Raw genomic sequence first — 22,992 nt, forward strand, 5'->3', positions numbered from 1 at the left:
CACAGGGAAGTTTTCTTCCTGACCCCCATTAATTACAGGTTGCCTTATGCTCTGAAACATGAAGGTTTCTATCCCTTCTAAAACTCTTGCTTATCTTTTTAATCATTAGTGTCATAAATTTGGTGGGTTTTAGCCCACAAAAGCTTGTGCTCAAATAAATTTGTTAGTCTCTAAGGTGCCACAAGTACTCCTTGTTCTTTTTCCATATGAATGTGTAATTCATTTTTCACTGTTTTAGCCTTTTTGCACTAGTGCACTTAGCTCCAGATGGTTACATCTTTGGTTTATACTCCGTTCCTGAAACTTCCTGTTTCTGTTGCACTGTGTTGTGTTTTCAGCACTGAAGAGGAATGTTTTAAATGTGTAACATTGTCCATAAAAATATCAGTAGGAAATGGTGATGAGAGACCAGCACAAATTTCAAATGTCATGGGCTTCTCTGATTTCCATGGGGCTTTAGAGTGTTCTGGTTTTATGATTAAATCACATAATATCTACACATTAAAATGGTGGGGGCATGAGCTGAAAATCATAGGCATAAACATAAATTGTGAGGTTTATCTACCAAATCATCACTGTATTGGGCTCTAGTCCTGTGAACACTTACTAAGCATGAGCATGAACAATTTCCATTGGAATAAATGTTTGCAGGATCGAGTGGACTGGATTATTGCACTATTTTGTAGACTGAGTGGTTCAAGAGATAGAAGTGAAATGCTCCAAATCCTATTATCTAAGTCACTTGTTCAAATCCAGACTAAGAAAGCAGTGACTAGAAGTCCACAGGCTGTTTGAAATTAGTCTCGTGATCCCATTCCGGTTCCTAATAGATTGTGATCACGTTGCTATTAACACCTCATGCATTGAGACTGGCATCTCGTGCCTTGCCTGCCTGATGAGAATTGTAGCTCTTAGCATAGTATAAGTTATTTAACTCACTCTGGTTCTAGCTGTTATGCTTATCCCAGACCTCAAGAAGTGCTCAGTGTAAACTCAAAAGCTTGTCTCTCTTCCAACAGAAGTTGGTCCAATAAAATATATGTCACCCACCTGGAATCTCAGGAAACAGGCTGTATTCTTGATGATAGACTATATTTCAAAAGGTGTTGAAGGAAAACATCCTCTGGGTTTTTATGGAAATATCTGAGGGTCAAATGTAATCAGCAAAATTTGGCAAGCAAACCTTTAATACAAATCAGTAGCTCCTAAACAATGAAACAGGCAAAAACTCACTTAAAGCAACATGATAGGAAAACCTGTTCTTTGAAAGGTAAAACTTAGTTATTTATTTGTATTGTGGTAACATCCAGCAGCCCCAGTCAGGGATCAGGACACCATTGTGCTAGGGGCTGTACAAGCATATAACCAAATGATCGTTCCTGCCCCAAGGAGATTATAGTCTAAATTCTGCTCCAGCAAAAGCTATATTGGTTTGTTGTAGATTGAGTCAACATTGGGTAAAAACTTAATTATCACACACAAGGAAAGAAAGTATAAATTAGAGAGAGAAATGTACTTTGCTCAGATGTACCTAGCACAAACTTTCAGAGAGAGGCTGGAGTACACAAATAGGCTGGTAGTAAGTGGGTGAGCAAAAGGGCTTTCTGATCGATAAGTTATTTATTTGGCTTAACCAGACTAGGTATCTAAGAGCTTATGTACATGACACTACAGCAGAGGTGGGCAAACTATGGCCCACTGGCCACGTCTGGCCTGTTGGACCTTTTAATCCGGCCCTCAAGCTCTCACCGGGGAGGGGGTCCAGGGCTTGCCCCACTCCACGCTCCAGCCAGCAAATGGGGTTGGGGGCTTTCCGTGCAGCTCCCCGAAGTAACAGCATGTTCCTCCTCCGGCTCCTATGGGTTGGGGCAGTCAGGGGGCTCCACACACAGCTCCCATCCCAAGCGCTGCTCCCCACACCTCCCATTGGCCATGAACCGTGGCGAATGGGAGTTGCAGGGGCGGCGGTCATGCCTCTGTGTAGGAGCCAGACGGGGACATGCCACTGCTTATGGTAAGTGCCGCCTGGGCCAGTGGGACCTACCAACCTGCATTTAATTGTCTTCCAAGAGAGGGATATGGACTAGGAGGGATGTCCTCTGAGTAGGCTGGAAGAGCCCCATGGAGCATGATCACCCAGGTACCCCTCTAATGGGCTGCCCTAGGGACTGAGTTAATTGTAACCCTTAAAGCCATTGAGCCTCAGGCATCTGCAGCCTTTATTTTCTGCCAGCCCTAGCAAATAATCCTGTGTTGTTTTCGTGTGTGTGTGCGTGCGTGTGCGTGTGTGTGTTTAATGGGAACCCATGAAGGGATAGAGTCTGTAGAACCTAGTGTTTGGAGCCCTGAAGTGCTCTCCTCTGAGTTTGTGGTACACAGAATGCCAAATTTCTGTAAAGAGCCCATGTATAGGGGTGCCCCTTTGTGGTCATCTGTTCCAAACTCCTACCCCTTGTCTTGGGGTGGAGACCCTCCTATGGCATTGGAGGAGGCAAGAATTCACCCAAACATCACTCCTACACCACTCACAATAACCAACATTCAGCTTTGTCAGCAATAGTCCCAGCCCCAGTGCCCCGCAGGATCAGTCTCTCAGTCACTGATCAGGGGCTTCCTTTCCTCTGGACTCTGGTTGATTTCCCCCATATGGTGCAAGTTCACAGGGTCCACGTGCTCAGGCCGCTCCCTGGGCCCAGTCCCCAGCCCAGAGCTCAGCCTCTCAGCCTGCTGTGTCCCTGCAGCAGCAGCTGCTACCACCTCATGTGCCTGCCCCAGCAGCCTGCACAGTCCTTCTCCAACCTCAGAAGAGCTGGCAGCAGGGAGTAGGGGTAGGATTTCCAGCCAGCTTTCCAGACAGCCAGAGTTTGTGAGGGTGGAGAGTTAGGGCCCTGGTGGGCAGGATCGTTTTTCTCAGCAGTGTTGCTGATTTGTGGAGTGGGCTTCCTGAGCACTCACATTGATGCCAGGCAGAGGGGTCAGTGACAATAATCTGCTTAACTGTTTCTTGGTGATGCTTCTTCCTGTTTGTTTGCCCAAACCTGTTACATATATTTCATATTGCTGGAACTGAGTGTGGGGGCCGCAGCTGGCTGTATGCAGGAGGTCAGGGTAACAGGGAGGTCTGCCCCTTAAAGGCAAGGGGGCCTGGGCCAGGCAGCCTGTTCAGTTATCAGATCCTGCTGGAAAAGGGAAAGGTGGTCCCTATAAAGGACTGGGAGAGCTCAACCAGAGAGCACTGCAGGAAGGAGGTTAGCTCGTGTGGCAGGCTCTGGTGTTGGGGAAAAGATATGAAGGGAATGGCCCCTGGGGCCCTGCAGTCTCCTTTGGTTGTAAGGTCTGTGTTGAAAGACTACAACTATGCCCTAAAGGAAAGGCTTGAAAGACTTTGGGTGTGATGTCAGCCTTTCCTGGGCTAGGGAGTCAGGCTAGCATCTGACAATTAAGCTAGCGGACCAGAGTGGTCTCTTTTGGCATTACAGTATATGAATCTGAGAGTGAAACTGGGGTTGCCAGGTGTTAGGCCCTTCAGAAAAAGAGTCTGAGCTCTGACCCCACAAGAGGCTGAATCAGGATTGGAATGTTGGCTTGGGCATTCAGGCAAGGGCAAAAAGGAATTGCAGTCCTCCTCTTTAGGTGCTGAATCTGGCTTGGGTTGGTGTGGAGGTGGGGAGAATGGAATGACTGAGGGGAATGAGCCTGGGTTATAGAGACAGAACTTGTCTCAATGGATAAGAGTTATGGTTCTTCTAAAATAACATTGAGGCACATTGTCAAGGCAATAGGGCGGCGGGAAGCTTGCCACTTTACTACCAAGGCTGTCTCTCTTCTGTGGACAGAGGTTTTCATTGTCCAGGGCTCTCAGTCTAGCACCGTTCACAAACATTAAACATTCACTTAAAAATCAATACATATTCCAGTGTTTGGCAACACTTACCCTTTTTAACTCTGCCATTTACTCAGTGTTTTAATGCTTCATGAGCACTCGCCTGTTAAATATTCATGTACAGATTTAGCAGATGTAACACATCACAGTTTGATTCAATTTTCCTAACTATGTTCATTCATGACAAAATGAACTGTTTCAGAGACTGGAAATTGCATTTGCCAGAGAGTAACAACTGAATTACTCATTCAAGGTCAACATCGGGGTCCATTTGTAAGAATCAGCTAATATTCCAACATCAAGCAGTAGAGTCATCAGCATTCAAATTGGAGACCTTTTTTGGCTTCAGAAACAGGCCCTTCTACTACTATGTCAACTCAAGCATATTCAGTTCACAGAACTCTTCTCTGTCTCACTGGATTATTACTTCCAGTCTGTCACTGTGGGAAGAAGGTGTGCCAAGTTTCTCATTCCACTGTTTAAATGGATGAGAATGAAAGATGTTAATTTCAGGAGAGTATCCATGCATCCTGTGGTGGTTAGATTGCTAGACCATCCTCCAGCTGGGATGGGAAGAACTGATATGATAAATATGTCTGAATAACCCAGCTTTGGAATTTAGCATCCGACTGCAACAGCAGTGTTGCAGGTAAAGGATGGACAGAACGTTTTTGATAAAACATTTTTGTTGGAAAATGCCAATTTGTCCAAAGCTAACTTTTTGCAGACTGGAAAGTTTCTCAAGTCCAGGATGGAATCTGAGAGAGAGAGACTCATCCCTGAATAGCCAATAGCCCAGTGGTTAGGGCACTCAGCTGCGAAACTACATTCAAGTCCCTGCTCTGCCTGATTTAGACCATGGACTTGAATCTTTGTTTCACACCTTTCAGCTGAGTGTGTGCCCACATCCCAAGTGAATGCCCTAACCAGTGGGCTGTAGAGCCAGTGTCTCTTCCTCTCTCTGTTTCAATCAATATTTAATTATTTATATAAAGTGGAACAGCTGCAACAGGAGAAAATGAGACAGAGAGACCTGAAATTTTTTGAAATGTCTCATCTTCATCCCAATGTGGAATGATAAATGTCAAAACCTATATATAATTAACAAAACAGAATTCCTGTTTTCTGGCCAGCCCGACTTTCAGATTCCTGTCAAAATATGCAGTTCTGTTGACAGCACTCCCTTGCTTGGGGACATAGTTATTTTATGTAAGTCCTTTGATTTAGTCAGTTTTTAGGTTCGTTAATATAAGGGAAATTAGCTTTTCATAAATGACGTCCTATTGCTTCTAGAATTCTGGCTAGTCTTCCATTTCCCTTAGAAGAGCTGACAAAGTTATTTAAATATTGGAGATATGTCCAACCCACCAAATTCCGATGTTGATTTCAAAAACCCCAAAGTTCTGGGATTTTGGTTCGGTGTATTATAAAATTAGAGACCATTTGCAAATTGAGGCCCAGGTTCAAACTTTGACCATCCGTTCATTTTCATACCTCTCTGATTCTGGAGAGGGCCCGAAGGAGCAGTGCCAACATAGCAATAGACACAACTGTCTTTTTTTCAGAGCGGTAGCTGTATTAGTTTGTATCAGCAAAAACAACGAGATGCAAGTGTCTTTTTGGCATTTCTAGCCCAGCCAGTTCCAGAGAGCACATGAAATCCCACAGGAAAGCCTAAACTCTTGTGATGCACAGCCTAACACTGAAACAACTCCTTTAAAAATGGTAGCTCTGTGGAGGTTTGTACAATATGTTTGGCTCCTTGTGCTTTCTGTCGTGGGGGTTCTACATGCTTTGGCTATAGGCTCTGCTTTTCAGTTGCTGATTACTTCTGAAAAAAATTCCTTTAAGGCTGAAATTGTGCAAAGGTGAATTGTTTTGTGCAATGTTAAACTTTGTAAATCAAGCACTCAATTTAGGAAATTCTAAGTTAAGTTTTCTACTGCAACATTAATTCCACCTGTTGTATTTTCTATTTGGCTTTTCCTTATTAAATGGAATGTTCTCACATTAATGTTTTTCTGTTTAATCTATAAAATAAAATATGCTTTCTACCAGCACACTGTAACTCCTGGGTTTTCATGATTTTATGAGTGCTTTATATCTCAATGTTTAATGTTGCATTAAAATAGTTTGTGCTTTTAAGGTAATAGTGTTATATCAATGACATTCTTGATTGCTTTCTCTAGATATAAGCATAATGGATAAAACCTGTTGAAGCCCAGGGGGCTTTTGCAGGATTAACTAAAGACAAACCTTGGTGTGTGTGGGTGTGGGTGTGTGTGTAAAATTTTTGATTTTGTGTAAGTATAATATGAATCCTATTATTATTATGACTAGTCTTAATTGTAAATTATCTCTCGTCCTCTGAGACCTCCTTGAAAACTAGACTGATCCTCTCAAAGGATTCCTCCGAGATAGAAACTATAACTGAAGAAGCAGTCTCCTGGGGGGCACACTTCCTGCCATGTGCAGTGTGCATTGGCAGGCACCTGATCTATACACATTAAAAATGATGACTAACTTTTGGGAATGGAAGGATTAATATAGACTGACTCCAGACTTTCGGTTGAGACCCCCTTTGCATCCTTGATGGGTAAGCTATGCCCTAATAAAAGACATTTGAGGAGCAGTGTGTCTGTAGCTTGACTGTACGTGTTCTCTATTCTGTTATTTGCACCATGTGTCAGGCTTGCACCTGTGTAACAGTTCTCACTAGGAGATGTTTCCTCTTCATCTCTATAGTAATTTTGGAAATAAGGATTTTGTCTTACTCCAAACGCTTCTCTGTGGTATTGTGAGTAGCATTCTTCCCACTTTGTGCTGTTCATTTTGGCTCTTTATGTGCCAGTTCGGAAATTTTCATGTGTTGAGTTTGCAGATAGGAAGTTGGCAGCCAGCGCCAGAGAGAGGGGGAAACTCACAGGCAGAGTTCCAGCTCTGAATTCCACAGCTGAGGCAGCCTCTGTGCATAATGAATTTCCATGGTTTGCCAGAGGGAAAGGTCTGTTCTGATGAACCACAAAGAGCTTTATCAGATTGGGACTCCATGGTGAACTCCCAGGGTATGTAGAGGGAGAAGGGACGTGCCTATAAGGAGGCATAAAGGTCGCTAATGACAGCACTGCACAGTAATTCCTTAGTAGTGTTTTAACCTTGCTTCAACGGGATGTCCGGTCTAGAGTTTCCAAGCAAAGCAGCAAAAAGGAAAGTTAAGTTAGAAAGAGAAAATTGTAAGCAAGTTACCCAAATTTACTATTTCTCTGCTAGTACTGCTTCAGAATCATCTTGCAAATGATGATCAAATTGAAGACATGGGTATTGACTTGTGCCCTCAGGAGAGTGTGGATGAAAATGCGAGAATTCCTGTAATCCAGGACAAAAGTGATGATGAAAAGGATGACTCACTTTTCCTATTACATGCCCATACCAAAGTTGGCTAGAATAGCAGTGATAAAGAGAATACTGGTCCTATTAGCATCAAACAAGATCCAGTTATCCAGTTCATAATGGAGGAGTTTCGCACCCAATGTATCGGGAAAGGCCTGAGAGCAGTACAAACGTCAGAAATTGTCTCTGTCAGCTCTACTTTTCTGACAAAAACTCCATTTAGAGGAGAGCATTATCAGAGGCATTGGTTGATGTATTCTAAATCCACAGGAACAGTATTCTGTCTTGGGTGCAAACTCTTTTCATCCCCTATAGCACATTTGTAACCCCAGACTTTTCTGACTGGAGAAAAGCAAAGGAGAAGCCATGTTCTCAGGAACACAGTGTGGAACATCACAATACCACATTTGCATGGCTAGCACATTTTCAAGGCAAGAATCACTGTGTCGCTGGTAAATCAGGTGCCAGCTCTTGCCACAGCTGTAGGTGGGCAAACTACGGCCCGTGTGCCACATCCGGCCTGCAGGACTGTCCTGTCCGGCCCTTGAGCTCCCAGCCCCTCCCCAGCAGCCCCCTCCACCCCCCCCCCCCCCCCGCAGCAACACTCTGGCCTGCCGCTCCTGTCGGGCAGCGTAGTGGCGTGGCTGGCTCCGGTATGGTAAGGGGGCAGAGAGTGGGGAGGTTGGATAAGGGGCAGGGGGTCCCCAGGGGCAGTCAGGGGATGGGGAACAGGGGGCGGTTGGATGGGGCAGAGGTTGGGGGGGGCGGTCAGGGGACAGGGAACGGGGGGGTTGGATAGGCACATTTGTTACTAGGTTGGTGAAATATAGTTATAAATCATACCACCAGTTATGGGTGTCTACCCTGCTTTTTGACAGTCTGCCCTGGGGTTGGCACTCATGGTTGTGAACCACTCCAGACAGTGTGACAATTGCATCAACAGGGTGATAGTACAGCTACTTCTAATCCAAACTGCTTATGGAAGGAAGTTTTAAGGCATATTATGACATCTGGTAAGCTTCTTGCTGAATGTGGTTTAGCATTTAGAGGAAGGGAGGAAGTTATCAGCTCCCCTCAGAACAGAATTTATCTACATATTCTTGAAGCCATTGCCGAATTAGATCTGTTTCTAAGTGAACATATTAAATCCAATCTGTGATGAATTCACTGAGCTAATGGGACGTAAGGTTTTTTTTTTTTTTTTTTTTTTTTAGTGTATTGTAACTGAAGCCAAACAGGCAAAATTTCTGATAGTAGATAGTATCTTTTTGATAGTAGATTTCAACTCCTGATAGTGCTGTTTTAATCAGTTATCTGTTGTCTGATCCTGCTTACATGGTGCCATATCTGAGTGTTTCATTGGGTTTATACTGATTTAAAGCCACATGGGCAAGTCACTCTTCCAGAGCGTGAAATCCTTTTATTGGAAGCAAATGACATTGCTAATGAAAACTGCAAAGGTCAGTCATACAATAATGCAAGCAACATGTCTGGAAAGTATGAAGGTCTTCAAGCTCAAAACAAAAGACTAAATCCACTAACTGTGTACATGCCATGTAGAGTTCATTCACTGAAGCTGGAACTTGCAGAGTTGATTCTTGCATGGAAATTACAAACTTTTTCAGTTTTGTTCAAAAACTACGTTTGGTTTTGTTTGGTTTGGTTTTGAGGCATTGCCCTAGCTGATGGCAGCTTCTGTGCAAGAGTGAACAAGGAACTCTCCTCGTCCTAAAAATTCTGTCAGATATGAGATGGTCTTGTCATGCTGAATCCTGTAAATCAATTATAGTGAACTATGAGGGCATTGAAGGAAACTGTGGACAATGCTGAGGCAAAAAGTGAAACTCGAAGGGAAGCACGATCATTGTACAAGAAAATATGGGGACTGGGAGCTGTATTTATGAGTATCTTACGGAACGTGATACTAGAAAAGTTTGTCAACACTAGTGTAAGGCTTCAAAACTAAGCCTAGATTTTGTTGTTGCTTTTAATTTGCTGACTTCCTTGCAAGATTTGTCACAAGCTTATTGTCTCAGTTTGACGATTTTGAGGAGCAAGAAAAAAGAATTGGGAAGTGATGCTGATGAGTCCTATTGGGAAGAACACAAACGTATTGTAACACAAAAATTTCCAGATGGCAAAAATGAAATGAAACTTTGAGGAAGAAGGACATTCGAGGTTGAGAGCTTTTATACTCTCCTCAACAAGCTAAATTATGAATTAAGTAGAAATAAATGCTATGCTGGACTATCCACAAGATTCGGCTTCCTTACATCTCTTGATCAAGCATGAAGTGAAGAGGACATGAAAACATGCTCTTGGATGCTCCTCGACACTTTCCTGAATGATCTAGAGTCTCCGTTTTTTGCCAGAATGTATCAATTTCTAGCATTTATAAGATATGGTAACATGCAAGAAAAGAGTCCTACTGAAACCATCAAATTTTTGTACGTCAAAGATCTGAGTAATATCTTCCCAAATATTTTCATTACATTGAGACTGCTCTCATTGCCAGCTGTGAAGTAAACTTGCCTTAATAAATTGTTCTCGGTCAACTATGGTAGAAACAAAGCTTATTGCTCTTGCTATCATGTCAACTGAATGGGATTTACTTCACATACTGTCTTCTGAGGATACAATAAGTGAATCTGTGGCACTTAAAGCTTGCCAGTTTAAACACATGGCATTTCATTTGACTTTCAATGTTTTTATGTTTTCTAGGCAGTATATAACCTGTTCATTGTCTTCAATTTTCTTTTCATTTTTATTCAGTAATATATAGGACTTGTTGATTGTCATAAGATGGGTACTTTATTGCTTTCATTAATAACATGTTAAGAAAAAGGGGCCCCTGAAAAACGTTAGCCCTGGGCATCCAACCTCGTTAATCTGTCCGGGCAGCTATGGTGAGGGTCTGACTAAGGAGGCCATTGTGAGGAATGGGTTTAGGAAAGTATCCAAGCAATGGAGCCAGGGCAGCTGGCAAAATTCAGTTTGTGTATCCTGACTAGAGCTGTGCAGAGGATGGAAACTCTGTTTCATGAAGGATTTTGAGAGGTCTATGTTTGTCTTTTTCCAACCCCCCCTCCTCCTTTGAAATTTTCCGCAAAAGAAAATTCTGAACAAAATTTAATTTTGGGTTGGTTGAAATATTTTATTTTGACAAAATGGACCATTTTAATTTGGTATTACAAAATTTAAATTTTATATTATATAACATAAAAAAATCAAAAAGAAAAGTTGTTTCAAAATAAAAAATAAAAAAGTTCAATTCCAAGATGTCAAAACAGCACTTTTGACATTGTCAGAATTTTTTTTCTCCTAAAAGAAATGTTGGCAAAATTTCACAAAGCATTTTGTCTTCTAAACAGTGTTCTCTCATGGACAATGGCTGTTTGAATATATCTGACCAGCTCTAATCCTGACTAGAAGGGATGACTTGTCATGCATGTGCTTTATTTGAAAAGGTTAAACTGGCTTGTGTCTGAACTATTATCAGAGTGGGGGTGGGAGAGGGGAAAGAGAAATTTGGTATTTAGGAAGGCTGTCAGGGCTTGGTGGTTGTAGTTAGAGCAACTGCTAGAAAAATGTGTAGAAGACAAGGCAAACTTTCAAAAAGGGGGGATTTTAAAAATGATTGTACTGCAAAAGTTTGTAAATATTTTGCCACAAAAAAAGACAGAAAATTCAATTTTCCTCTGGAGAGTCTGTGTGTTAAACATGGAGACAAAATTCATCTGTTAAATTGAGAAACAGAAGAAATTTAACCGCTTTAAGTGTAAATTTCAGTGAAACCTTAACTATGGAAGTTACTACCAATGCCACTGTAATTTCCAGACATTTTAATTTTATTCACTGATAATGATACAGATTGCAACTGGCTATTTTATTGGTATTACAGCGAGGTCAGGTTAAACTCTCTGCCTTGCACTCAGGCTTTGCCAATACTAAAGAAATTAATCGTTTTGCCCCAGCAACTGCCAGCGATGCACTGGTGGTAAGCTACTACGGTAGACCAGAACTCAGTGTTTCTATCACCATGTCATAAAAACCTCAGTGAGCAGGTTTTCATGACAAGCTGGTAAACAGAGCTTATGCCTTGGCTACTGTTGGAGCCACTGCACTGTCACTGGCAGTTGTTGGAATATGGATGCTAATTATGTTTTGTGCAGACACACAAATTTATGTAACTGCTTGTTCCCCCACTCACAACCCCTTAATGGATTCTAATTGTGCTTTATTTATCTGAACATACAGGGCTGTTCACAGAAATGTTTAGACCTGGTTAGGGGGATGATGCGTCTTCATATTCCGGGATCTGTTAACAGCAAGTAAGACTCCAGGCAGTAAGGCCTGAACCTGCAATGGTTGGGTGTGAAGTGAGAATGCCGCAAAGGTACCAAAGGGGTGTGTAAATTATTCTCTAAAATGAAAAGTAATAAGTTTTCCCCACCTGTAAAAACCAAATACAAATGGTCCCCTTCAGTCTGAACTCTTCTCATGCTTACCCTGACCTGAAAGGACCCTTTTCTCAAGGGGTGAATGAGATTTCAGTGTCCATAACATCTCAGTTCTGAGCAGCTCTCAAGCTGAAAAAGATGAAAGATTTTAATGTCTTTTCCTTTTTAACTACACTGTTCCACTGTCTCAGATTTATTTATTCTATTTTTTTACACTCATGGATTTTGCCTTCCTTGATCCCATGTTGTGTTTTACTGGGAGACTTAGTTGCTGAGTGCATACAATTGAACTGAGCACTAGAGGACACTGCTGCAATTGCTTTCAGTGAAGGGCTCTTTGTGGAATGAAATGTTTTACTCACACTGATAGTATAAGGCCCTGTTCTGATGGAATATGAAAAAAGGTGGCTAAGGAAACCCCTTTTCTGGTACAATAAATGAAGGCGTTGGAGATGAAAAGCTGATTGTGGAATAGGTAACTACTTGATATGTACAATGCCAAGCATGAGAGAAGAATTTTAGTCATCTCCAAATAACCTTAAACTCATCCAGATTTAAAGTGTAAAGATGTGAGAGAAATGAGGTAGTTTCCTATATTAAGAATGAGAGAGTTCAGATTAGTTTTGTGTTTTTATTTTATGAGTTGGTAGATCAAAGTCTACAGTCTGATTATTTTTGTTGTGTTTTATATTCTTCAGGTTCTCTCACCATTCTCCTCTCCAGGGTATCTGAACACCTTCATTTAGTGCATGCTCTTGTGAGTCAATATTTTCTCTTCAGAGTCTTGACATTTGGCTGGGGAGAGGGAAGAACAGAAAGGCATGTTAGTGTAAGGAGCTTGTGTTAAGATCATGCTGGGTTCCAGGAGTGCTGCTCCTTACATAAAGTACCTCTTCTGTGTGGATGGCTAGTGGATCTATGCCTCTGGTAGACTAGTTAATATTTATGGTATATATGCCCCAGACTAGACACTAAAATAGTCTTGATACATGATGTACTCGACTACTGGACTTTTCTGGATATCCAAAAAAATTTTGGTTGCCTACAACCCAGGGATGCTAATTCTTAACTACAATAAGGCACCTTTAACACCACTTTGCTAGTGCAGAGTAAAGGGGCTTAGGGGTAAATGGGAGACCAAGGACTCCAAACACTGCGCCTTAGCATGCTGGGCAACAATGAATGCTACTCTGCCAAATCAGCCTCTAATCAATGGGCCATATTCCAGTATCTTTACTCAAGCTTATGCCACAGGTAATCCCATTGAGACCACCAGGACTGGCAAGGAAAAAAGGTGGTTGAATCTGGACCACAGGAGTACCAGTGTAAAGCCCTTATTGCATCTTATCAGCACTCTAGCCTCAGGGGGGGGACACAGCTGTTTCCACCCCAGAGCCTCAGTCATTGGTGTTTAACTGGATAACAGGACGGCACTGTTTTTGCTGTGGCAGAACATGACAGTGTTCCATTGGAATGACGGCATGAGAAGTGACATATTCTGGTGCATGGTGCCATGCTGAGGTGCATATCTGAAGGCACCAGCAAAGTAGGTAATTGCAATGCTGCAGGTGTCGGGATATGCCAGAACGCTACATGGAACAACAGAAACAGTGAACCAGTAGCAGCACTGTGGTGCCATCAAGTGGTAAATTGATTGATACATGTAATAATCATTCAGGCTGGTCAAGTTCATTTAATGAATCAAATTCTACAAATGCAGGCATTTTTCTTTTCTTTTAATCTCTTCTGGGTTCTCCCATCATTTGTACCTTGTGATTGGACAGGTGGTATTGTCTTCTGCTCCCTGATTAGATGGGGGAAACGCAAGAGAATGATTCATAATGCATTTCTGGTATGCATTTGGGATACTCCTGGGAATTATAAAGAGCTCTGTGAATGCCGGGCATTGTAGTTTCAATATTCGTGAATAGCAGATAACATGACTCAAAGAAGAGGAATCAATTGAATTGGAGTAGTTTGCTCCCACACATTTGCAGATTTTTCCTCATTCTTTTGATAAACTCCAACACTGGGATTTTCAGAAGTGCTTAGCTTTAGCCTGATTTTGCTGTCATTCAAGTCAACGGCAAAAGTCCCATGGATTCAATGAGAGGAGAGGAAGACGAATGCTGCACTTCTGGAAATTCCACCGTAACCCAAAACTGGACTTGCAAGACAATATGGAGGAAGCTTATCTTATTGCCCTTTTAATCATTTATCCAGAGAGATTTCTTTATTAACCACCTAGACCAGGATGTCTTGTCTTCAGGTGCCTCCAGCATCTGAAGTTTGGTGATGACAAATCTCTGAGCCCCTTAGTGCAGCGTTTCCCAAACTCTGTTCCGCGAAACACTGGTGTTCCACACGATGTGAATAGGTGTTCCATGAAAGAATCATAATTTTTAAAAAAGGGTCTTTAAATTTTTTTAAACTTTAAGTTTGGCATATTTGAAGAGTAGTTTACAACTTTTTGAATGGCTATAATTTAACATAAAACTCTTTTTCCGGTTATTGATAGATCTCGTATTGAATATCATGGTATAAAGAGAATGCGGCACGCAAGCATGTTGACGTCTACCCCTTTCGGGCATGTTTCAGTTAGTGACGTCATACCCCTTCCGCTCGAGGCTGCGTGAACTGCAGCAGTATGCACACGCCAGTCTCTTTACGCCATGTTGAATATAACATATTCACTCAACATGTTCAAATCTGTGGGTCTTTACCATGTGTGCGATAAGCACAACTAAATTAGCTTCACTCAAAACAATATAAATATTTGTGACAAACAAAATTTGACAAAAATCAGTATTTCTAAATATTGTTACTAAACCTAATCACCAATGGATTTGTGGCTAAAAGATGGAACTTTGAAACAAAAAGCAAGTTCTTCTGGTACTCCAACTGTGGCAGAAATAAACGAGCAAAATATTGTAACACTTAAAAGTGAGGATGAACAATCGCAGTCTTTTGTTGCCGAAAAATCTGTTAGTACTAGTGAAAAGAAAAGGAGGACTTGTGGCACCTTAGAGACTAACAAATTTATTTGAGCATAAGCTGTCGTGAGCTACATCGATGTGTCCGATGAAGTGAGCTGTAGCTCACGACAGCTTATGCTCAAATAAATTTGTTAGTCTCTAAGGTGCCACAAGTCCTCCTTTTCTTTTTGCAGATCCAGACTAACACGGCTGCTACTCTGAAACTTAGTACTAGTGAGTTATCCAAGGTGAAAGAATTTCCACAGAAGTATATCAAAAAACAAGAAGAAGCAGGTTTTAAAAGACCGAAACTAAAGTATGATGAAAGTTATTTGTCTTTCGGTTTTATGTGTGTTGGAAATAAAGATGTTCCTGATGTGCAGTGCGTCGTATGCAACAAAACACTAGAAAACAGTTCATTGGCTCCTGCTAAACTTTGTAGGCATTTGGAAACCAAGTATGCTGAATACAAAGACAAAGATACACGATTTTTTTCAAGAGGCAGCGTGACTCACTTGGAAATTGTAAACTTTCGATGATTAAAATTGCTAAAACAGACAACGAAAGTGCAACAGAGGCATCTTATCGAGTAAGTTACCTTATAGCGCTTGCCAGAGAAGCTCACAGTATTGGAGAAATGCTTATCAAGCCTTGGGCGAAAGATATTGTAATGTGCCTGTTGAGTGAGCAGTCTGGTTTAAAAAAAAAAAAAATGGATGCTGTACAGTTGTCAAATAATGCTGTTACATGCCGTATTAAAGATCTTGCCGATGACATAGAAAAAGAGCTAGTTTGCAGACTGAAAATTTGCCATGAGTATGCATTGCAGCTAGATGAGTCCACTGACATTTCAGGACTTGCTGTGCTACTAGTATTTGTCTGATATAGATTTAATAATATTATTGAAGAGGATCTGCTCTTATGTGAATCTCTGCAAAGCAATACGACTGGAGAAGAAATATTCAACTGCATCAACAGTTTTATCAGAAAGCATGAAATTAGTGGGGAAAACATATTGATGTATGTACTGACGGTGCTCAGGCAATGATCGGGAAGATGAAGGGAGCTGTCATGCGAATCATAAGTGTGGCACCAGAAAGCACTAAGAGCCATTGTGTTCTATACAGACAAGTACTTGCAGTTAAAAAAAACAAAACAGCATATTTGAAAATTGTGCTCGATGAAGCAGTACAAATGATCAGTTTTGTCAAATCTCGACCACTTCAATCCAGGTTATTTAAAATTTTGTGCGTGGAAATGGGTAGTCAGCACAAAACGCTTCTTTTACATATGGAAGTGAGGTGGCTATCCAGAGGAAAAGTGCTTGTGAGGCTTCTTGAGCTTCACAGTGAACTACTGGTATTCTTCACTTCACATAATTCAGGACGAAAATTTAATTACTGTCTGACAAATTCCTCGTGGCTAATGAGACTTGCGTATCTTGCAGATATTTTTGAAAAATTAAATAAAATTAATCTGTTGCTGCAAGGAAAGAAAGTGACCATTTTTACTACAATGGATAAAATTTCGTTGTTAAAAAAGAAACTGGAATTCTGGGCATCTTCTGTAGAACTTCGACTGCTTCCCTACAGTCCATGAATTTCTGACTGAAATAAATTCTACAGTCCATGAAGAAGTTTCCAGCACCATTTTACAGCACTTATGTGACTTGCAGGCCTCTTTATTAGAATATTTTCCTACAACTCCTGATGATAATGCTTGGGTTCGAAAACCGTTTGTAATTACAGCCAAACCAGTCAGCTTTACTGTGCACGATTATGAAAGCCTAATTGACTAAATTTCTGACTCTGATCTGAAACAAAAGTTTAAGGATCTTCAGCTGAATAATTTTTGGAGCAGCCTAGTAGAAGAGTACCCTAATGTGGCTAAATGTGCAGTTCGAGTGCTCCTTCCATAGCTACAACTTATTTGTGTGAGACAGGATTTTCGTATTATACTGCAACAAAAACCAAATATAGGAATAGACTTGATGCTGCGCCTGACATGAGGATTCAACTTTCCAGCATTATTCCTAATATTAAGCGAATTTGTGATAGAAAAAAGCAGAAACACCAATCCCATTAAATCCAAGTTTGTATTTCTGTTTATAAAAATAGATTTTCCGAATAAAAATCTAATTTTGTTTGGTGTTTGTATATATAAAAACAGGTTTTTTAAGTAGAACACTGTTTTTAATTTTGACTCTTGCACTTGATTTTTGTACTACTTTATACATGCTTTCCAGTTAGAAATTGTTAGTTCAAGTTATTTTAAATTTGTATTTTTGCTTGGTTTTATAAAATAAAATATATTTGAGCATAAATAACACAATTTTTTAATTTGAAAACCAAACGACTACAGAATAATATTGTAAGTGTTCCGTAATAGGCTAAAAAGTGTTCCGTGGCCAAAAAAGTTTGGGAAACCCTGCCTTAGTGGATCCAACCACAAGATCAGGGCCTCAGTTTGCAGATTGCATTTGCAGAGTACAGAGCTGAAAATTATGACAGGAGGCTCTGGAATAAAGTACTTAATCCTCTCCATACTCGTGCTCTCTTTCATATTGCTGTTTCAGAGATTTCATCCTTGGTCTGCAGGTGCAGAGAAATTCGTAACAGTTAATGCTGCAGCCATCTTGGCAGCAGCAAGCCAGCTTCCTGGAGAGCATATTCTTTCACATCACCAGGAAAATCTTGTATATAAAGTAACAGATCCAAATCCTGCAGACCTCGCCCGGTCAGAGTTCCCATTAATTTCAATGACAGTCTTGAGTGAATGAAGACTGCAGGATGCATATGAATTTCTGACCATTTGTTTTATTTTTTAAATGAGTTTACTCACAGGCTAGGTTAAATGTAATAATCAGCTGTAAAAAGACTATAGATACTAACAAATAATGCAACTGTTGGAATTACTTGGGTTTAAAACAAGGAACCTCTATATCCCAGAAATAAACATTACCCTACTGTTGTTTAAGGGAACTTAATGTTGCCACTATGTGAGAGATATATAAACACGCACAAGCCACCGCCACCACATACAAAACCCCGGACTATTTTAAATGCTGCAGATACAAATAAGGCTATGCAAAATCCTCTCTCTCATCATGTGTGCACAACCTTGTTAATGTGGGGCCTGAATAAAAAATAAAGGTCTAAAAAAATCACATCATTGCACCACTTTTTTGTTTTCAATGGGAACAGGACTGTGCTTTAAATGTTCTCTTTAGGCACGTTACACACACAAAATTATGTTTAAAGAACATTAAGGTTGCAAAGTGAAGCACTGAACAGTTAGTAAATGTCAGAATGTCAGAGCTGCAATTGCAGGGAAAGTCCAGCTTCAGCCCTAGACTGGCGCATGCTGATTGCAATGGAATCTTAGGGGAGTTTAGCTTTGAATGTCTAGCAAGTTTGTACTGAGAACATTTGAACTGTGACTTTTCAAAAGCGATAGCTTGGCCAAATTTGGCCAATATTTTTACAGGAACGGCAAAAGACATAAAATCCTGAAGTCCACCCGACTGCAAAATTTCAAGTACCTGCTCCAAAGTATAGGGCCCTAGAGCCACTTAAAGAAAAGATGCTAGAATTTTTTAACATGGACAAAACAATGTATTCACTAGCTGCCTCCTTAGAAACAGCTGAACCATTTTGACTGACATTTTCTAGCAGAATTCTGCATGAGGCAAACACTCTGCATGAAAATTTCAGCCCAAATGGTTAAACTTTAGTAAAGGTACAAGCTACTGCATAATGGGAGGGCGATGTGATTCAGAGCCAGAGCTTCAGCCAGAGCCACAACTTCAAAGAGCTGTCTATACAACAATTTGTAGAGTGTCAGCAAGAGTCGGGCTAGCATGAATCTGTCAACCCAGGCTGGGAGGCTCGCTTCAAAATGCTGTGTAGACATACCCTTCAGCACTTTTGAAAAACTTACCTCATGTGAACATTCACAGAAAGCTTATATAGCAAGGGTGTGAGCATATAATGAACCAAAATTTATGCAGGAGCTTCTGGGTAGAGTGGGTAGTAAATTTTTCAACAAAATGTGTGTGTGGGGAGGTTTGCGGGGGTAACTTTTTTCTGGAGAATACCAATTTGTCAAACCCAAAACTTTTTAGCAGGAAGGGGTTGATGTCAATGAATTTCATATTTTGAAATATTTCTGGGGGGAAGCTTCAAAATTGTCAAAAAAGACCATTTTGACATTTTTTGTTATAGTTTTTCAGGTTGAAACAACTTTGCTCTGAAATTTAAAAAGTGAAAAGGGGCCAAACTCTAAACAAAACATTTCAAAATTATCAAAACAAAACATTTTGAGTGACCCCTACCAAAAAATATTTGGATTTTCAGTTCATGGAAATTTTTAGGTTGGGAAAATTTTTCGATACCTTATAAATTGTTGTAGGACAGGAAAACAGTTTCCTGCCCAGTGCTACTTTTGGTTCCCTTCATTATAGTATTTGAGCAAATATTGAAAATCTTTTTTGCAATATTCACTCTGTGTGTGTGTGTGTGTGTGTGTGTGTGTGTGTGTGATGGTCTTGGGATAGTGAGTCCATAGCTAAGGTTGCATCAGATTTTTATGTTTTACAGGGTTTTACCTCAGTATCTAACTTTTTTTATCACCCTTTTTGGTTCACATGCGATGGGGAATTGGAACCAACTTTCAGTTGCTAATTAATGTGTGTGTGGAATGTTCTCCCCTGTGTATTTTGCAGGTATGGGTGGGATTTTTAGGAAGTTTGGGGAAAACAGAACGTTGGAAAAACTGGATAGGAGGCTGCGGCACAGCTCCCTGAGCAGTAACATTGTGACATCAGAGGTAATCAGCCACTCATCACTTAGTTCCTCTAGATCATTTGCATATTTGGGGAGAGTCACTATTGCCCTGATTGTCATGGCAACGGCAGTCTTTGACTTACCTCAGTCAACCATAATATTACAAAGACAGCTCCCAGGAGGAGTTGTAATGAAAACAGACTGTGTTTTGATGAGCTCCTGCTATTCTCCTTTGGGTTTGTACTGTTTCTTTTCAAAGTGTGATTGTTTGTTACATTCCTCCAAAAGAATGAATAAAACTAAGATGAAAAATTACAGTTCTTTTTCATGTGTATTGTTAATGTGCTTCTTACATATTGTAGGCTTCTACTTTCTGAATATTTACATTTTTTTAAAAGGCAGGGGTTATATTATAGATATGAGTCCCTACTCAGTTTTCTATTCCAGTTTAAAAAGTGTGATTTAGAAGTTGCAGTAAAACTGAAGTTGCATTAAAAATGTTTTTCTTGAATAGAGCTTAATTAGTTTCAATATATTAATCAACATGGCACCGAGCAGTGAAATATGAAGCTTCACAAAGATAATGGCAATAAAATACACAATGACGATAACAAATGTGGAAGTGCTTTATTATGTAAATAGCACATATATGAAAGGTTTGCTTCTATTAAAATGCTAAAGAAATTCACAAACTTCATTTCACATTTGTTAAGCTTGCTCTCATCAATAAATTAAACCATGAAAAATTAGAAAATGCAAAGTTAAGGATTAAAAAACTGTGGAATCTTAATCCAGCCCCTTGTGCATATGCATTATGATACAGCCATTATTACATGATCCAATATTTGTTTTTACACAAGATCCCTGCTTCATTCAGTGCATGGGATACAGCTGCTCTGGGGATGAATCAAGGTTGTGTAGTGACCCGGGCCAGATTAAGGTTATGAGGGGCCTACGGCTAAAGGGAGGGAGCGGCCTAAGTATGAATGACATATTGCAAAAAAAAATTATGACCTCATCAAACATTTATCTACATACATATTATTTATTTATGTAAAATTAACAAATTTACTCTATTCTCACTAGACTCATTTCTTCAAACAGATACTTCTGAGCAAGGGCATGTCTACACTTACATTTTATAGCGCTCTTACTTGCTGGCTCAGGGGTGTGACAAATCACCACCCTGAGTGCAGCAAGTCTGAGCGCTTTCAAGCGCTAGTGGAGGTGGGATTACCAGGAGCGCTGAGAGAGCTCTCTCACAGCGTATGCACGCAACCACACTCGCACTTCAAAGCGCTGCCGCAGGAGCGTTCCAGTGCAGACATACCCTCAGGGGTAGCACGAGGGATGCTACGCTGTCCTTCTCTTAGGCCTCCTTCCTCCAAGGTAGTGGAGTGCTCACCTGTATGAGGATGAACACTGCAACATTCCCCATCCTGCTCACCTCTTTCAACCTGGTGCATCTACCCTCGGCTCTCCACAGTGCAAAGCCAAGCCCTGCAGGTGTTTCCCCCAAGCTATGGACTCTACACACCACACACCCTATCTCACGCTGACTGCAGTCTGGGAGGCAGCCAGCTTTTGTTATGTAAAAGAAAACCACTCATGTAAAATCTACTGACGTAGAGGAAGTAGTAGTGGGAAAATTACATTGGGTGGCATTGTGTTTTAGGCTGTCTTGCTCTGAAAGCTGCCTCCCAGTATTGGACTGGCTGAGGACAATGAATTACTGTTTTCACATTTCAGAGTAACAGCCGTGTTAGTCTGTATTCGCAAAAAGAAAAGGAGTACTTGTGACACCTTAGAGCTGTAGCTCGTGAAAGCTCATGCTCAAATAAATTGGTTAGTCTCTAAGGTGCCACAAGTACTCCTTTTCTTTTTGTTTTCACATTGAACCCAAATATCATTTGTGGGATGATACCCAGTTTGTGTAGTTAATCTCCAGTGATTCACCACATCAGGCCATTCTGTCACCAAGCTCTTCCACAATTAGAATAATAGAATAGAATCATAGGATTGGAAGGGACCTCGAGATGTCATCTAATCCGGTCCCCTATGCTCATGGCAGGACTAAGTATTATCTATTCTAGAATGTGTGATCAGCAGCTCTGACATGAGGTTTTTTAAGCATGAGTTCTGTGTGCACCAGCCCCCTACGGTTTGCATTTGTTTGTTTTAAGCTTTCTGTAAAAAAAAAAAAAAAAAAAAAAAAAAAAAAAAAGGTAACAGCTAGAAGTGACAGAGATCTTTAGATGGTTGCCCAGTCATAATATTTAGCACTTCTGTACTGTGTTAGTTCTTCAAAATCACTGTACAAACATTAAACAAACTTAATCTAAAGCCTTTCAGCTTTTGAATGACTAGGAGTTGACAAAACAGAGCTATTCCCTGTTGTGTTCTCCGCCCCCCCGAACAAAAAGATTTCACTGAAAGTAAAAGATTTCACTGAAAATAAAAGAATCATTAAGGATCTTTCAAAAGAACAGTCCAGCCAAGGCTGCTGTATTGACACCCTTGTTACAGCAAGTCTGGTTTGTTTAAGGCTGGTGTTCCTGTTTCATTTGCATGTGTAAATCAAGCAGACCTTGTGTTTTTTTTTTTTTTTTTTTTTCCCCTAAAGTGCTCAGAGTTTAGGGAAGGAAAGTGAATGAGATTCTGCTTATACCAGGTGTGAAAAAGCACAAGGGACCAAAATCTATTCTTGTGCAAAAATCTGTTCTCCCTGAAGTCAATAAGGCTACACAGGTAACTGTCAGCAGGAATTGGCCCGTGTTCTCGTTCCCTCCTCGAATCACATTCCATGCTTACCTAACATTTTCCATTTGGGAAAGAAGTTAGTTTGCGTTGGGGCAGAAAAATGAGGACTAACGTCAGGTTTATTGAACTTTAAGTTTTTGGAATGAAACTCAAAAGAAATCAAATGTGAGGTGCTTTTATGATCGATTGAACTGCTAGAGAACCAGCAAATGGACAGAACCTGCCTTTAGCCTATTCAGCCAGTCTTTCTATCATAGCCTGCTAAGAAGTGGATTTAAAATCCTTGAGGGAGAGGGGAGGGAGAAACCTACAACATTGTGTGTTGACTTCCTCCAGTGCTTTTGCAGCCCCTTAAAAGTACAAAGATGTGTTGGCCTGTGGAACTAGGCTGAGCATAAGGAAAGAACTGGGTGGCCTGTGCATCCCAGTACAGAAAAATACATCAAAAAAAAGAATTGGATTTCTTGATTTTTAGAACAGTTCAAGACAGTACTGAACACAGTGCATCATAAATCTGAAGCCCCTCTATGGAAGGTATTGTGAAAGTTAAAGGACTGGTATCCAGAATGGGATGTTTTGTTTTGTTTTTCCTACAAATGTGTTGGAATTCGTTTCTTATACATGGGAGGGGCAATTGTTCTGGCTGGAGCTGGATAGAGTGTGTGCAGGTTCTGTGCAAGCTTCCCACCCTACCGCTCTGGTACTGCCTCTGCCCCCCCACAGACACTCACCAGTTGTCC

At 40.8% G+C, this 22,992-nt stretch overlaps 1 pseudogene; it reads left to right on the forward strand.

Annotated features, from left to right (window-relative positions):
* The first annotated feature begins 14,573 nt into the window (after positions 1-14,573).
* On the forward strand, positions 14,574-16,793 carry LOC122463032 (annotated as a pseudogene).
* The last annotated feature ends 6,199 nt before the right edge of the window (positions 16,794-22,992 follow it).

The sequence above is a fragment of the Chelonia mydas genome, chromosome 15, assembly GCF_015237465.2.
Source record: "Chelonia mydas isolate rCheMyd1 chromosome 15, rCheMyd1.pri.v2, whole genome shotgun sequence".
Lineage (NCBI taxonomy): Eukaryota > Metazoa > Chordata > Testudines > Cheloniidae > Chelonia > Chelonia mydas.